Below are 18,886 nucleotides of genomic sequence, written 5' to 3'. Positions count from 1 at the left end.
TGACCAAATGTTTTTGTGTGGGTTTCCAGGCCAAACAACAGTCTACTTTTCACTGGACCACACTCCAGGTCTATGGCAACAGCCTTAGATCACAGGAACCATTCAGGCAGCACAGTGGAAGTGAGCAAAGGCACAGGGGAGACCGCCAGAAAAAAAAATATTTAGGCTGCTGTGATCCTAGAAGCACCTGTGGATTGAGAGGATGAAAGACAGAGGAAGCCCAAGGATTTGCTGAGATTCTGAGGGAAACTGAGAGTCTAGAGCCAGCCTCCTAAGGATCCCAGTGAAACTAGAGACTAGGACTTTAAGGGTACACCTGGCATTGACAAATGATCCTGAGAGCTGAAATCATTTTAGTTTGGGACGTGGACCCAGCCCGATCCAGCTAAGTAGCAAATGTAGACAATTTCATTTGATGTGTGACATTCTTGCCATTTGAAGGAAATGAGTAGGATCAACCCCAGAAAATGAAAATTTGTATATACATTTATATATGTACAATATATACAGATGTTTCCATTTTTTCTTTGTGGACTGGGATACCCTTTCCAAGCTGAGGCTGCCCTGCTAGAGTTGGGACCCCCTTTGCAGCAAATGATTTCTCCAATAAAAGCACTTATTCTTTGAAATGGAGCATCAGCAATTTTCCTTTGTTGACTGAGATAGAGAATGATACTCTGTTCCTGTGTTAAGCTGAGGCCGCCTTGCTAGGGTTGAGGGACCCCTTTGCGGAGAATGTTTGTGCAGGATTGTTACTGGTAGCATGACCCTCTTGCCTTCGCTGAAGAACTGGAGGTTTCTGCCTGATGTAAATGCACTACGGAGGCAAGTAAGTAATGTTTCCGGAGTTCTTACACTATCTCTTTTGAACTTCAGATATTTGCACTTTTAATGGAATATATGATGTTACCCCACATGTCAACATCACGCATACCATCACAACGCATTTGTAACAACACAAGTGCTTTTAAAACGCGTTTCTATCATAGCTCATACTTTTACGTTGCATATGCCTTTACCATGCATGCCATTACAACCCAAAGAATGCCGTGATAAAGGCATATACTTTGTAAAAGTGGTTACGGTAAGTATATACTGCGTGGTGCTTACTGGAGGTACCTGGCGGGCTAGTTAGCCCCCAGGGACCCTCAGTTTTCAAGGGAAAATCCCCCAACTTAAAACGGGCAGTAGGGTGTGTTTGAACACACTTCACCTCAGGCCCCTCCCTCTACCTTCACCACTGTGCAAACGCACCAAGTAGCGCGTTTTAAGTTGGCGAATTAAGTCCCTTTGAATCCTGAGGGTCACTGGGATCTAACTAGCCCACCAGGTACCTCCAGTAAGCTCCACAAGGCTACATTGCAGAGAGGTGTAAAAAGGGGCTAAAGGTCCTATGGGAAATTGCATGGGAAAACGCGTTTTCGGACCCCCCCTTTTGTCTCGGCCCCCGCTTGATGAATCACCGTAAAACTTTAGAATTTCCAAATTTGAAGCACCCTTGTTCTCAGGAACTTGCAAAAAGAAAAACAGACTCCAGTTTCTTCATGCTGAAGTTTTATTTAGTGCAAAAATGTTGCCATGGTGCGTTTCGGGCTCTGAAGACCGGGATCACATGACATGTTTGTGATTTTTTTCCCTTTTTAAATTGACATTCCTCTTATTAGCAGCAAGATACATAGTAATTTCATTTATAAATAACGTAACATTTTTTGTGCTGTTTACAATAAAAATGTCTGCAATAATATCTGTTTAAATACAAAATAAAAAACTTCCTCTGGGGAAGCCCTCAGCCCAGGCCACGCCCACTTATGCCAGGACACACCCCTTGCCTATACTTAAAGCGCTTTCTCCTCAACATGCTGTTCAGACAAGTACTAAACTCCTGAGGCGGAAGCCGGGAGCGACGATTGTTTTAAAAATTTAATTATTTCTGTGTTGTTAGCATTTACCTTGCTCCCTGCACTTTCATGGCCTTGACTTCTCCCCGCACAGCCGATTTTGATGCTGCCGCGGGTCGCAGAAGGATTGCCGCCATTCTGGGAAAGCCCTCAGCCCAGGCCACACCCACTTACACCAGGACACACCCCTCTTTTTCCTCTATTTCATTATGTGCCTGTCCTGGCCGCGCATCGGCCGCGCGCAGCGGGCGCGCCGGCGGCAAGCCTGTCTGCGCCCGTCTGCGCCAGTCCGGGCCCCGGGGCCTCCCACTCTGCTTGTCCCTTTTCTTACTCACCCAACCAACTCCTAGCATACCATGATGACTGGCCCATTAGTCCTTCTACACTGACCCGGATTAACTCTCTGGAAATCGCCCGTTATGATCCCTCTAATCCTGCTCCCTGCCACCCTAGCCCCTACAAGGAGTTGCTAGGCTCAGCCTCTACTCATCCCTGCCCCGAACCCACTGTTGGCCTATCTGCTATGGCCTCAGTCTCCCTTCTTAATACCCGGTCTGCGGTGAAGCATCAATTGGAACTCTTTGACCTTCTTGACTCTCTCAAACCCGAGATCTTATGTCTCACTGAAACTTGGTACACAGCCGCCTCCCTCCCCGATATTCTCACCTCCCTCCCTGATGACTACTACATCCTTCGCGCCGACCGTCCGGAGGGGAAGACCGGCGGCGGAGTAGCAATGATGGTACGTTCGAATCTCCAATTTCAATCTCTCACTTATCCTCCTATTATCTTAACTGACTTTCTAGTGGCGCACTCCACGAATCTTGCGATCCCCCTCACTATTGTGCTTTTTTACCGTCCCCCCAACCCATGCCCCACTTTATCCCAGCCATACAGGATCTACTGGCCACACTGGTAGTTAATAACTCCGCTGTCCTTTTGTTGGGTGACTTTAATTTTTGGCCAGGTGATCCTCATGAGAACACATGTCCAAGGATTTTTCTGATACCCTTCGCTGCCTTAACTTCACGCCACATATAACCACTGCTACCCATTCTCATGAGCACATCAATGACCAGATTTGGTCTGCCAATCTGCCATTCTCCACACCTATCATATCTCCCTGCGCCTGGTCCGATCATTCCCTGATCACTTTTTCTGCTCCCCTGAGGGAGATTACCACCTTTCCCCTTCCCAAAAACATACATGTCCGCAATTGGAATAGGGTAGACTTGGCTGGTCTAGGCCAGTCTTTGGTTTCCTCCGCCCCTACCTTGACAGACTTGGCCCCCAAAAGGCAGGTAGAAATCCTCGACAACTGGCTCTCAGAGGCCTGTGATCTTATTGCACCTCTCAGACCAATTAGAACGCGTCGTCCTTACGACGCTAATAGATGGTTCACCAATGCCCTGAAAAATTAAAAATTGGCATTCATCAGGCTGAGCGCCACTGGCGTCGCAAATACTGCCCTGATCTCAAGATTTCCTATCTGACCCTTCTTCGGGCCTACAAAAAAGCAATACTCACCGCCAAGCTTGAGTATTTCTCCCAGAAAATCAATCAGGCAGCCAGCAAACCTAAAGAGATCTTCACTATCGTGCATGAGCTTGCTGCCTCTAATAGAGCTGTGCCCAGACCCTTTCCTTCCCAATCCCTCTGCAACACACTCAATGATTATTTCATTGAGAAAATCTCTACCATAATACAGAATATCCCTTCAGCACCTTCCCAGTTTGTTTGTCCCTCTCTACCCCCTCCCCCTTCCTTTCTTGACCAATTCCCACTGATCTCAGAAGAAGTTTTCCATACCCTCCTAGGCAAAGTTAAGACGGGTTCTCCCGCTGACATCTGCCCGGCCCATATTCTGAGGGAGATCTTTTCCGTCTGTCCAGTCCCCCCATCACCTTGCTCAACACCTCCATCACTTCAGGATTTGTACCTTATGCTTTTAAATCAGCCACAGTTATCCCCATTGTAAAGAAACCTGGTGCCGACCCTACTGTCTCTTCTAATTTTCGACCTATTTCACTCCTTCCACTCTTGAGCAAGATCCTAGAGAGCCATATCACCTCTTCACTCTCTGCCTACGTTGAGGCTCATCACCTTCTGGCTGACCACCAGGCTGGCTCCGTCCTGTACACTCCACAGAATCAGTGGTCCTCTCAGTGGTTGATGAGCTTAGACGAAGTGTAGACATTAATTCTCCACAGTCCTTAATCCTACTCGATCTATCTGCGGCCTTTGACACGGTCGACCATTCCATCCTTCTCGACCGGGTCAGAGGTGTCGGCCTGCAGGGGCCTGCCTTGGCCTGGATCACCTCCTTTTTAGCAGGCCGCACTCAAGCCGTTCGGCTGGAAGGTTTTCTTGCACTCATCCGCTACGTCTTCTGCGGGGTACCCCAAGGTTCTTCACTTTCCCCTCTTTTGTTTAACCTTTACATACATCCCCTCATTGTTGCCTTACAGGACATGGATGTCACGGCATTTAATTACGCCGATGACCTCCAGCTCATCTTCAAACTCTCTGCCTAATCTGACTCTATTTCCAGGGTTCACTTCACCCTCATCTTCATTTACAATTGGATGAACCTTAATCATCTTAAATTTAACCCCGACAAGACGGAGTTGGTTCTTGTTGGTGGCCCCTCGAACCCATGGTCCCCTGCTTTCTGGCTCCCCAATCTCGGTCCCCCTCCGTCCCCCTCTGCTTCAGTCAGAACTCTCGGCATCTGGGTTAGCCAGGACCTTTCTCTTTGCCCCCAGATTAGCGAAGTAGTCTCTTCCTTTCCCTTAGAATCATCCAGAAAGTCTCACACTACTTCTCGGTTGAAGCTCTCAAACTTGTTGTTTCGGCAATGATCCTCTCCGACTAGATTATGGCAATGCCCTTTATGTGGGCTTTCCAGTCTATGAATGTCGTCGTTTGCAGCTTATTCAAAACCAAGCAGCTCCCCAAATGCAGTCACACCACCCCTTTGCTCAAAACTCTCAATTGGCTCCCTATCAAGGAGCGCTCACTTTTTAAGCTGGGTTGTCTGACCTATATGTCACTAGCTGGCACTGCCCCAGATTTTATTAGATCTAAGATCACAGCATATGTTCCTGCTAGACATCTGCGGTCTTCCACCCAGCACCTTCTTCTAGTCCCCCCGATTGCGTAAGAAGAAATCGGGTGGCTCCAGGTTCTCGACTCTTGCCCCCCCCTTCTGGAACTCCCTATCTCTGACAATCAGATCTATTCCTTCTTATCTGGACTTTCGGGCTACTCTGAAAACTTATCTTTTTTCTTCTGCCTATACTTCTTAATTCTCACCCCCTTTCCCCTCAGTCTTTTTATTTCTGTCTACAGCGCCAAGAAACCGCCTGGTAGTAGAGCGCTATACAAAACCCTTCCAACTTCAACTTCTACCTCAGGCTTGTATATACAATTAAACTAAAAGCCTCTTGATGGTTATTGGAAAAAATGAATGGGAAATATAAACATTATATACAAATTATAAACATTATGCAGCTAACACTTCTCCCCTTGTTATAATACTGCAATCTGGACATTTTACTATGCTCATTTTGAACCAATACATCACAGATACTAGAAGTGATTGGATATCTCCTATACCATGCTGCACAACTTAAACATCCAAATCAGGTCGTCTAAATGCTACCTTAGTGCAACAATTAAGAAGAATAAAACCACATGATATGTGCATGAAGTGATGCTTTGTTTTTTATAAAATTACGGGAGCTGATAAATGAGTAAACAGCTAACTAAAGTTAATCAGGATTAATCCGATGTACTGTTTCATTTTAACGGTTAGCTTTAAATTTTAAATGGTAAGAGTGTTTATGCACTTATTATTGTACAGTAGTGCCAAATACAACTGCAGACAGAGTTCCTCAACTTTGAACATTTAAAGCCATGTGTATAAGTCCTCTGTTGTGTTGAGGCCATTGGGACTCTTACTATCATACTCTAAGATGTATTGCGTTTCTAGTTTTCTAAGGTTGGGCTCTCTATTGCCGCCAAGTCTTAAAGGTGGTATGGAATCCAGAACAAAATATTTTAGATTCTGTATTTGATTGTTGTGGACTTCCCTGATGTGGGGAGAAACTGGTCAAAGTTGGTGATAGCTCTCATGTGTTGAAGGACTCTCTTGTGGACCGGCAGTTTGGTACTGCTGTTGTACTTGAGTCCACAGAAGCACTCCAACACATAAATAGCATACTCGGTTTTACAAGTCAAAAACTTGGAAATAGATGTCGGAGCATTCCTGAAAGTCGTAGTGTACGAGTTTTTGTTTATGCCTAACTTGTAAGCTTTGCAAGTCAAGCATTTTCTGAACCCTTTTTGTCCTGAAAGCCAATTCTTATTAGAAGCAATCTCTGGGCTACTTTTCACTAGATAGTCACTAGTTGAAGTTGCCCTTCTGTAGTAATGATAGGATTTTTGGGGATTTATTCTCCCATTGTGGAATCATTGCGTATTATATGCCAGTTTTTCTTTACAATGCGGCATATATCCTCTCTCTGTCTATTGTATGTCAGAATGAGCCTAGGATTGCTAGTTTCAGAAGTGGATTTAGAATCAAGTTTATTGTTAATTTTGTACAAAAGGTCTTCCCTGCATAGATCTTCCTTTCTGCTGCACAGTCTGCACATTCTAAGCATTTCCCCGGACGAGATACTGTTTATTGTATGCTCAGGATGAAAACTGGATGCGTGCAGTAGAGTGTATCCTGCCATGGGTTTGCGGAATAGTCGTGTTTCAAGATGATTAATGGCAACCAATACCTCCGCATCTAAGAAATAGACAGACTGTTCACTGATGTTGTATGTAAGATGTAGATTGATGTCATTGTTGTTCAAATTAGAGATGAAGGCCCCTGCACCACTGACTCTATCACCTTGCCATATCAAAAACATATCATTTATATATCTTAACCATTCATTTACATGATTTGATAATATGTCATCATATAATGTGTTACAAATCCTCTCCTCCCACCAGCCCAAGTAGAGGCAAGCATTACTGGGGGAAAAGCTTGCCCCCATAGCCACACCTCCCACTTGTTGGTAAATTTGGGTATTGAAAAGGAAGTAATTATTGCTCACATGAAATTCCGTCAAACTCATCAACATCTTGTTATGGTTATGGAACTGTATGGGTCGCCCATCCAGGAAGTTTTTTAGTGCTCTTAAGCTATCCTTGTGGTGCATGCTGGGATATAGATTAGATACATCTATAGTTATTAAAAGATAATCTTTACACCATTGACACTCTTGTAATGTCTTTAAAAAATCTGTAGTGTCCTTAATAAAAGACGGCAGAGCTCTCACATAGTCTTGTAGGAATGGGTCAATATATATAGATACATTTTCTAACAAGCTTTGTTTAGCAGATATTATCAGTCTCCAAGATGGTTTTCTGATATTCTTATGGATCTTTGAATGAAATAAATCATAGGTGTGACCAGATAATCCTTTTTGAGGAATTTATACTCATCTTGATTTAAAAGGCCTGCACTTTTTCCTTCAAACAAACGTTTGAACAGTTAATTTTGTGCTGCAACCGTTATTATTTTGTTGCTGATCTTGTAGCACGTCCTGTCCTTAAGTTACATGAGGGCTTCCTCCAAGTATAATGTACTGGGCCAGAGCACCACATTCCCCCCCATGTCTGAATTCCTTATGACCAGGGAGTCATTTGATTGTAAATTTTTTTTTAAACTTTATTGTGCATGTAAATATGGTTACACTTACGGTCCTACAACCACAGGGGCCGGCCGCTAGACAAGGTAATAGCAATCAACATTTACCACAATTCCATCGCCGACATCCTAGAGGTACGGCAGTAGTGCAGGATAATGTTCGTAGCAACTCAGGATGGAGCCAGGATACAATGGTATTTTTATTTTTTTTATAAAAGAAGAACAAAGAAAAGAAACGAAACAAGTCTCAAGGCCAAAGACATTGAACATGAAGTTGCACTCGTATGGGGGGGAGCCTCAATTGCAAGATGAACAACTTTGTAAACGGTGGAGTTGGTCGGGGGGGGGGGGTCAGTGCCCTCGATAGGTGTTCCACTGACTCCAGATTGCAGTCCACGCCCTAGGCCTGCCCCTAGCCAAATACACAGTCTTCTCCCTGAACATACACCAATCTATATTTTCCTTCCATACTGACACGGCGGGCGGCCGCCGGGAACCCCACAGCAGCGCAATATCTCTCTTTGCGATCATGTTCCCAAGGGCCGCCCACTGAGTCTGGGCGACGTTGTAATCATTCGGCTCCCACACATTCAACAAACATCTCTGGGCCTCAGGCAGCAAAGCAATCCCGGTGACACACTCCATCACAGCATGCACTCGATTCCAAAATGCGGCCACCTCCCGGCATTCCCAAATGATATGGAGGAAAGTAGCACTCAATCCACAGCCGCGCTTACATAACCCATCCGCAGAAAAACCCATGGAGACCAACTGAGGACCAGTGACGTACACACGATGAAGGATCTTAAGCTGGACGAGGCGGAGACGGGCTGGAATGGCCACCTCCTTAGGAGAAGATAGTGCGGACTCCCAGTCTTCATCATCCAGTTCCAGCCCGTCTTCAGTCCAGGCCTCCCTGAGGCGTACGAGGAGATCCACCCGATTGTTAATAAATTTTTTATATATTAGTGAAATCGTACTATCGGGCAGATGTCCACCCAGTATACAATCTTCCAGCGGGGAGGACTCAGGAATATTGGGATCGGAGGCGAAGACCGCGGTCTACGTGCGCCTACCTAAAAAACTCCTTGGTACTCAGTTCATATTCATTCTTTAATGTCTCAAAAGTCTTGACAGCACCCTTAGCCCAAAGGTCACCCACTCTACTAATTCCAATCATGTCCCATTTCTCAAAACCTTTCGTTGTCCAGAAGCATCCCAATCTCTCCGACGCATACAATGGAGTTGCACGTGTCAATCGATCCTTCCAACCCAAGGCAGCAGTTGCGTCACACCTGACTCACACAGCAATCTTAGTAGGTCCTGTTAAATTTCTCCCTGCTACCTTAGAATAGAGCGCCCTGTTGTAGTTCCAACTGATACTTGTCCATCTCAAATGCCGGGTTTGGGCTGGCTGCATACGTCGCGTGATTAATCGCGCTCTACTGGGAGGCCCAATAGTACTGCCTGATATCGGGGAGCGCCATGCCCCCGTCATACCAGGGGAGGGTTAGCTTAGTGAGAGCAATTCTTGCGCACCCATCCCAGATAAGCCGCCTCTGTAAGCTTTCCACCTCCCGGAAGTAACTCGCCGGGATGGTGTCGAGCGAGTTCTGAAGTGCATACAAAAACCGTGGCAGGGACATCATTTTAAAGAGCGCGGCACGACCGAGTGGCGACAATGGCAATCTACGCCAACGAACCACGTCAAGCTTCAGCCTCTGGAGAGGGGGGAGCAAATTACGCTCATAGCGAGCGACAGGGTCCAATGATATAAAGATCCCCAGATATTTGAATCCCGTGTGTGAAACCTGAATGGGAAATCTACGCAGCAAGGGGGGAAGATCACCCAAAATCACATAAACACAGGATTTGGTCCAGTTGATCACTAGACCTGAAATCTTACCAAACGAGGTGAGAACATCGAACAAGACATTGAGCGATTTTCGGGGAGAAGTGAGGTATAAAAGGATGTCATCCGCATAAAGCGAGATTCGGTCTTCAAAATTGCGAGTCCACTGAATACCTTTTATTGAAGGCTCCCAGCGGAGCCAATCTGCGAGGGGCTCCAAGGCCAGCACAAAAAGCAAGGGAGACAGCGGGCACCCCTGTCTCGTACCCCTCCCAAGAGTGAAGGAATTGGATACCCGGCTGTTAACGACCTCCTGAGCTAGTGGTTCCTTGTATAACAGTTTCACCCAACCGATAAACTCCGAACCAAAACCAAATTTCGTGAGGGCGGCCCAGAGATAAGGCCATTCGATAGTATCAAAGGCCATCGTGGCGTCCAAGGAAGCCAAGATGGCCGGCTCTTGAAGTGACCCTGCCCTCGCGAGAACACCATGCAAGCGCCGCAAGTTGAGTGCAAGTTAGCCAGAACTTTAGCTAGGATTTTAGGTTCAGCGTTCAACAAAGAGATGTCCCTGTACGAGGAGCAACGATCCCGTGGCTTGCCCTCCTTGGGAATTACCACAATTGTAGCCAATCGCGTATCACAAGGGAGGGCGCCAAGGTCTTGTGATTCCATGAACATTTCTCGGAGATACGGTGCAACTTTTTCTGGGCCCAATTTATATAATTCGATAGGTAAACCGTTTGGGCCCATGGCCTTGCCGGAGCAAACAGAACGAATAGCGATCGCAATCTCATCCGCAGACAAAGGAGCTTCCAGCAGGTCACGGTCCACCTCCGATAGGCACGGCAATGTAATATCGCGTAGCAACAAATGGGAGTCTTCCTCATCCCTATCAGACACCGGGGAATACACAGTACGAAAATAGTCTGCAAAACACTCCACAATCTCGCTTGGTTCAGTCACACACTCGTCATTCAAATTCCGAATCACGGGAACCACACGATTCGCCCTTTCTTTCTTATCGAGCCACACAATCAATTTACCCGCCTTGTCCCCGACATCATACAACCTGCCCTGTTGCTCCCTGTGCATTGTTTGGCAGCATCCGTGACAAGGGACTTATAATCCAGCTGCTTTAGACCAAGGGCGTGGAGTCTATCATGGGTAACACCTAATTCTAAGTCATTCTCCAGTTTGACTATTTCAGCCTCAAGACGCACAACCTCTTGATTCTTAGTTTTCTTAGCTTTAGAAATCAAGGATAAGGCCTGCCCACGAATGACAGTCTTGAAGGCTTCCCATTGTGACACAGATGAGGACACAGACCCCTCGTTTTCAAGGAAGTATTGATCTAGGGACTTTATCAAACTGGCGCGGGTTTTGGGATTACGCAAGTACCAGGGGTTTATGGGAGCGACTCGCCCCGCGCTACTCACTCCAGCATCCAAGCCACACTGGGGAATGGTCTGAAATGCCCCGGGCAAGGTGTCAAATCTCTCTAATTGAAGGGGACTGGGCAGCAGAGCAGGCATAAGGATGTAATCGAGTCTAGAAAGACTACCATGAGCCCCAGAGTGAAAGGTGTACTGACTCTGCATTGGATGCATCAACCTCCAGCCGTCTACCAGACCAAAAGTGTCCAAAAATCCACTAAGCCATGACTGGGATTTGAGAAGATCCCTGGGGGGATGATGATCTACGGTACCAGAAACAACAGAGTTAAAATCCCTGCCCATAACCAAAATACCCTCAGGAAGTCCCAGCACAACTCGCCCAATATCTGAAAAAGTGAAGGTCTGGAGGCCCCGAGGAACATATATAGTGAGCAACGAAATAGTCCTACCCTCCCATTTACCAGTGAGGGCGGCGTAGTGCACCCTGTCGTCGAGAATTACATCGTCTATCTCCAGGGGGAGAGAGGACCGAACAAGAATGCCCACTCCCCTAGAGCCAGTGGTGAAACCAGAGTGTGCGGCAAGGCGATAACCCCACCTATTCATGGCGTAACACGTGTTGCCCACCAGATGCGTCTCCTGTAAAAGAACCACATCGGGGGACAGGCGACGCAAGAATTGCAGCACCACACCCCGTTTTATCCTGTCACCCAACCCATTAACATTCCAAGATGTTAACCTCAACCCACTACCCCCCATCCCAACAAGTGATGCAGAACTCACCCCACAAAGAGCACAACATTCGAGGCATGGAGAAAAACAATACGTTGCCTTGAAGAAGAAAAACAAACTTACAAACAACCCTCCCCACCCCCAACCGAATCCCGTTACAACTCCCTGCTCCCTGCACCCCTGCATTAGACTAGAAAGCCACCCCAACTTGCAGTGTGCCTGTCGCCCTACCATGTAAATGTAAATTGATACTTGTATAGCGCACTACTCACCCGCAAGGGTCTCAAGGTGCTTGTATGAATATCGCTGTGGAACCCATCCTGGCTTTCCCTGTGAGGCGTCCACTCCTGGGCACCCCACAAGGTGGAGGCCAGGCATCCTTAGCATTGTGGGAGCCGTTGTGGAGATTAGGCAAGCTATTGCCCAGAGTTGCAGAGTGGTACTCCATGATTGGAATAGGCACCGAGGCGAGAATTATCAGGTCCGTGGAATTTTGAGCCCAAGGCCCGCCGAGGCGGGGAATTGAACCCTGGTCCCGGGCTAGACCTCTGCATCAGGGTCTGCCGCTCTAATCATTGAGCCACACTTCTCCAACATTACCCAATCTACAAAAAGACCCTGGAGGAGGAAAGAGACCCACCGCCCCGCCACCCTCGGGCACACAACAATGAAATACAAAAATAAGGAGATTATAGAACCCAGCTGCACAAAGTCAAATGTTCGGAGATCAGGGGCCGAGTCATCGTTTCTGTTCCGGCTCACCACCCTCGGCACCACCAGGGTGCTCAGTTCTGTCATTCCGGGCAGCCAGAGAATCCAGCCAGTCACCCACATTCTCGGGTCGGTCAAAGAAAAATGTCCGGTCCTCGTATTCCACACGAAGCCTGGTAGGAAACAGCATAGCGTATTTCAGGCCCAAGTCACGGAGACATTGCTTCACACCCTGAAAACCCATCCTTTGCCTCTGCAGGAGTTGAGTGAAATCCGGGTAGAAGTTGACTGTAGAGTTTTCGAATTTTACCGGGCCGCTCACCCTCGAAGCCTGCAGGATAACATCCCGGTCTCTAAAGTGAAAAAGCTTGGCAATGATAGGCCTTGGAGGGGTGCCCAGTTTCGGCTTTCCACCCGGAACGCGATGGGCACGCTCCACTGCAAAGAACTTGCTAAGTCCCGTAGGGGCAAGATGGTTCAAGACAAGGTCTTCCACCAGGAGGTCCATCGAAGGGTTCTCGGGCTTTCCGGGACACCTATGACACGGATGTTGTTGCGTCTTGCCCTATTCTCGAAATCCTCCAGTCGATGAGACATGAGATCATTGGTTGACTTCAGGTTGCCAATCTCAGTTTGAAGTTCCGACACATCGGCCGTGAGGCTAGAGGTTTTCAAATCCAACGATTTCACCTTCTCGTTGGTTTTAGACAAATCGGCTCTAATCAAGGTGACATCGATAGCAACCATGTCGATTTTGAGAGCTAGAGCCTCATACTGCTGGCCGATGTCTCCTTCATGCAAGCAATGGCGCTCATGATGTCGTGAAGAGACGGATCAGTAGGCACAGTCGAATCGTCCTTGGCATCCTCCGGGGTACGGCTGGCACCACCAGGGGATCCTTTAGGTTGTGTATATCGATCCATGACATTGCTTTGGACCGACCCCCCGCGAATGGGCGCCTTAGTTTTCCGTTTCTCAACGTCGCCCCTCGCCGCCATACTGGGAGATAAGCCCCGAAGGGGCCCGTGAGACCTGGTGAAAATGGCTGCCTGCGGGCAAGTCACCAAAAGTCTACATCAGCAGGCTTGTGCGGGCGAGGTGGACACAGCTGCGTAGAGGAGAGAAGGCACACTCTGATACAACAGAGCCTGGGTGAATCTCCAACAGAATGGAACTGTCGCCCCGTCAGACAATGCCAGGACCCAAAAGTGAAACCAAAAGTCGATGCAGGGCTACTGGGGGAAGACCCCTCAGCCGTTGTTGTTCAACTCCATCCCGGCGTGCCAACTTGCCAAGTCCCCGGCTTAGCGGGAGGTGGGCCTCGAAAGTTCGGATAAGCGTAACTTCGGTTCCCAAAGTCCAAATCAAAATTTTAAAAGAGCAAAGCGATCAGCAGTGGTTCATCTTCAAGAGCCCATCTGAAAATTCAGGTTAACGTCAGGATAAATTGCAAACAATGGATAGGGTCCCGGGAGCTCTGTGCTCACCTCGCCTCATCTCGGACCCTTGCGTAGCTGCTCCCCCTGATTGTTTTGATCAGCTGATGATGTTGGTGTTTGCGTGCTTTCTGATGTTTAGCTATTACTTGTGTTTTGTGATTTAATTTCTTTAGTTCTGTCAAAATGTTCTCGTTGAATGTATCAATGGAGTCCCTTGGTAGGTTCTGGACAAAAGTTGACTTTAGTTTGAAACTTTTATTGATTGTGCGATTAGTTTGAATTGATTGATTCACTATGATTTGGTCTATAGATTGTGAGTCAAGTGAAAATGAACCATCATTTTGTGAGGCCTGCATATCACATAATAAATTTACATCAGGGTATGCAGTATCTTGGATTGTTGGACTTCAAATAGGTGGTTTTATACTCGCAGGTCTCAAACTGTGACATTTTTTTAATTTGAGTTTCATTATATATTTATAGACATCCACCCTGGTCTATCTGTAATCAAAGTTCGACTCTGGGCAGTACGATAAACCATGTGAAAGGAGTTGTTTCTCTGCCTCGCTCAGAATGACTTGTGAGGGGTAGATTATCGAGTTAGGAATTGGATTCGGTTTGATTTACTTCTGCCGCCAATTCCTTCTCGTCGGTTTTTTGCTGATGGGTGCTTGAGGACGCGATGTTTCGCCGGCGCCTATATATATATATATCCAAGAAAGAAGTGACTCAAACAGATAGATTCACCAAAGAACGAAAATATATTTCCACTACAATGTTTCAGCTTCCGCCTTCCTCAGGTAGTTTCAAGATGGTAAGCTCAGTGGCTGCCCATATGTATATATATATATCCAAACAAAGAGGTCGCCTTCAGAAGAAGAGCCCGCCATGGGGGAGCCCCGCTAAATGTGAACGGACCCGTGGTAACGCAAACCAGTGGTTACAATTCGGGACATGTGGTGGCTATTTGGAGGACTTAAGATGGCAGTGGTATTGTGTTCAGGACTGCTCAATGACCCACTGGGGAATTTTATTGACATTACTTATGGAGTACAAGAAAACTCACAAATAGAGGAATACTGGTGGCACCATATGTACCAGAAGGACGTGAGAGCGACCACTCCCACTGTTGGCGGGTATACATACTATAAAGGAAATTCAGGTACGCTAAAGCTGCCTTGGACATTCGGGGTCAAGCCTATGACAAAGGGTGAGTAGCCTGAAACATGTCGGCTTTGGAATGCAATAACGCTGTTGGAATTTCTGACAGTACGCTCCAGCCACTAAATAAAAAGGGACATACTATCCACTTGTGTGGGCTCTTCTTCAGAGGGCAACCTCTTCGTTTGGATATATTATCTACTGGCGGTCGCCAGTAGATAGTTAAGACCTATTTTCGTAGGAAATCCGCAACATTCTATTTGGAATAACTTTGGCGCCGGGTGATGAATCTTTGTGAAATTTTCAAAACTTACGGTCAGCTCCTGTCTGCTCCTGTCCTGAAAGTTTCACGGTGATTCATCAAGCGGGGGCCAAGAAAAAAGGGGGGATCCCAGAACACGTTTTCCCCATGCCATTTTCCATAGAACCTTTAGCCGCAGCTACAGCCCGAACTGCTGAATGGAATTACACCAAATTTGGCAAAGAGGTAGTCATTAGTTCAGAGTTGTGCCTTTTGCTTAGAAGGTGTGAATCCATTCAGTAGATCCAGAGAAAAATTGGTAGATATCCCTCTCTGAGGCCCCCCAGCCCTGGGAACCGCCACCCCCGAGGCTTCTAACAAATGTGGGAGGGGGCCGTACGGCCCCCCTCCTAGAGCCTTGTACAGGCTCTGGGGAGCGCCACCCCCAAGGACCGGCGCCTGCAGAGTCCTGGGGTGCTCACCCTCGGGACACTGCTGTTTGCAATGGCAGGGTGGAAGCCTCACGACTTCCACCCTGCCATTGCAAACTGCTTTGCTTCATTGAAGTGAGAGCAGGGAAACCTGCTCTTGCTTAAATGAAGCAAAGCAGATTTATTTTCCATATAGGGAGCAGCATGTTAGCTGCTCCCCATGTGGAAAAGCAATGCTGGCTCCCGCAGGCACATACTAATATGGCTTGCGGTGTCTTTCAGACACCGCCACCATATAAAACCCTTTTCCGCCTGGTCGACATGTCTACCAGGGGAAAAGCGGCCGGCCTGGCGGGGGCGATCCACCCGCCATTCTAATGGGGCCCTAAGTGTCTATTTTCAGAAATTAAAAATATTCTTTATCAATCGCCTGTATGACTTAAATGCATTCTTTCAACTGTTTACAGGAGATGCAGCAGTGCTGGATCCAGGATCCACCACTGAGTAAGAAAATAACACTGCTTACCTGCTATGTGAATTTTCTTCCACAGGGTAACATTGACTGGTTTCACTTGGAATTTCTTCTAAGTGTGGAGTTTTGGAACTTAAAAATATTCCTATAAAATTAGTAGAACTACGAATTCCGATTTACTCACCTGTTATCAGGAGAGACCTCAGGGCTACATTTTTGAGCCCAGTACTAATTATGAAAAGTTATTATAACCTAAGCATGGGCGAATTTTGCGAATTCGCAATTCGTGAATTTGCGAATTCCCGATCCGCAAAATCCGCGAATTTGCGGATTCGCAAATTTTGCGGATTGTGTGGGTAACGGCTAGGCGGGAAAATGGTGCACATCGCTAGTGTGAGGGGCAGGGCCAAACGGGCGAGGCTTATATGCGAGTTCAAATGCCTCTTGTGTGCATAAAAGGACAGGCACGGATCAGTGAAGCTAATGGTCACAGGAACTGCACAGGGATTGAGCTTGTGAAATTCAATAATGCGAAGGCCTCCATCAAGTGTCAAAGCTAATTTTTGACGATAGATATGGGGAGAATGCACATCTACCCAGCCTCGACAAAACACACATTTTGGGGGGGGGGCTGAATAACTTTGGCATCACACCAAAGTGCGCCGGGTCCCTCGAGTGAGCTGTCCATCAAGTGGGTAAAGGGCACGAAGACGGTGCACACCACTAGCGTATGGGGAGGGGCCAAACGGACGGGGTCTTATGTGCGAGTTCTCATGCCTCTTGCGTGCATAAAAGGACAGGCACGGATCAGAGAAGCTCGTGGTCACAGGAACTGCACAGGGATTGAGCTCGTTAAAGTCAATTATGCAAAGGCCTCCATCAAGCATCAAAGCTAATTTTCGACGATAGATATGGGGAGAACGCACACCTACCCAGCCTCGACAAAACACACATTTTGGGGGGGCTGATTAACTTTGGCATCACACCAAAGAGTGCCGGGGTCCCTCGAGTGAGCTGTCCATCAAGTGGGTAAAGGGCCCGAAGACGGTCCACACCACTAGTGTGTGGGGAGGGGCCAAACGGGCAAGGCTTATATGCGAGTTCACATGCCTCTTGTGTGCATAAAAGGACAGACACGGATCAGTGAAGCTCGTGGTCACAGGAACTGCACAGGGATTGAGCTCGTGAAATTCAATAATGCGAAGGCCTCCATCAAGCGTCAAAGCTAATTTTCGACGATAGATATGGGGAGAACGCACACCTACCCAGCCTCGACAAAACACACATTTTGGGGAGGGGCTGATTAACTTTGGCGTCACACCAAAGAGCGCCGGGGTCCCTCGAGTGAGCTGTCCATCAAGTGGGTAAAGGGCGCGAAGACGGTGCACACAACTAGTGTGTGGGGAGGGGCCAAACGGACGGGGCTTATATGTGAGTTCACATGCCTCTTGTGCATAAAAGGACAGGCACGGATCAGAGAAGCTCGTGGTCACAGGAACTGCACAGGGATTGAGCTTGTGAAAGTCAATAATGCAAAGGCCTCCATCAAGCATCAAAGCAAATTTTCGATGATAGATATGGGGAGATCGCACACCTGCCCAGCCTCGACAAAACTCACATGTTTGGGGGGAGGCTAAATAACTTTGCCATCACACCGAAGAGCGCATGGGTCCCCTGAGTGAGCTGTTTGCCAGTGCCCATCATCCTGTAACAGGAAGCACTAATAGATAAAATAAAGCAGGTGCTCGAGCACCTGCTTTATTTTATCTATTAGTGCTTCCTGATGAAGGTAATTTAGTAACTATTTTAGGATGGCGCTGGCAGCTTGCCGGCGCCATCCTAAAATAGTTACAAGTTCAACAGGCTTGAACTTTTGCCCCCCAAATCCGCTGCTCGCGGATTTTGCGGATTTCCGGTAAATTCGCGGGAGGTCGCGGATTGCGGATTTACCGAAAATCCGCAAAATCCGCGAGCGGATGGGATTTTGCGCTCACCCTTATTCTAACCATACTTACCAGTAACTTGAATTTCTTTCCATAGGCTAACATTGACTGGTTTTACTTGGAAAATCTTTTAAGTGTGGAGTTTTGGAACTTTACAAAATTCACCTAAAGTCATCCGATTTAGTCACCTGTTATCAGGAGATAACCCAGTGCTGCATCTTTTAGCCCAGCACTGACCCTGAAAAGTACTCATACATGCAGTCACCCATCAATACAGCACTTTCAATTCAATTCAAAATAGCTTTACTCAACAGCATGTGTCATAAAAGCATTGAATGGCATATATACAGTAACATAGAATCTGTACAATAAAAATAGAAAAAGATCATGTAATACAGAGGGTTATTTAAAAGTCTAATAAGAAAGAATGAATAGCAGCATATTTGGTTAAAAAAACATTAAACAAGTATCATAAAAGAGAATTCGTTCTGGGGCACTATGTATATATGGGGACAAGTCAGTTGTACTGAGCAGTGTATAGCAATGTGTATGGTGCTAGTGCTAGTGCTATCTATATCATAATTAAGATTTTGAGAGTCACATTGCAGACCAATATAGTATCTAGTTTAACAAATATCATATGCACTCATACACCTATACACAATACACCTATACAGACACTCATGCCCTTTCACTCATCCATAGAGTTATTGACACTCCTAGCCAGTCATGTAAAGAATCAATAACACTGCCATTTACACACCGCAGCTCTGTGGTTAGTTGCCCCCCAGAGCCCCTCAATATTCAAGGGGACTTTATCCCCTAAATGAAAACTGCCACAGGGTGTGTTTGCACATGTCACTTCAGGATCCCCCTCGCTTCACCAGTGTGCAAACGCAACC

This window comes from Lissotriton vulgaris, chromosome 3_1, assembly GCF_964263255.1.
Source record: "Lissotriton vulgaris chromosome 3_1, aLisVul1.2, whole genome shotgun sequence".
NCBI classification, from domain to species: Eukaryota; Metazoa; Chordata; class Amphibia; order Caudata; family Salamandridae; genus Lissotriton; species Lissotriton vulgaris.
This window is presented reverse-complemented; position numbering follows the sequence as displayed.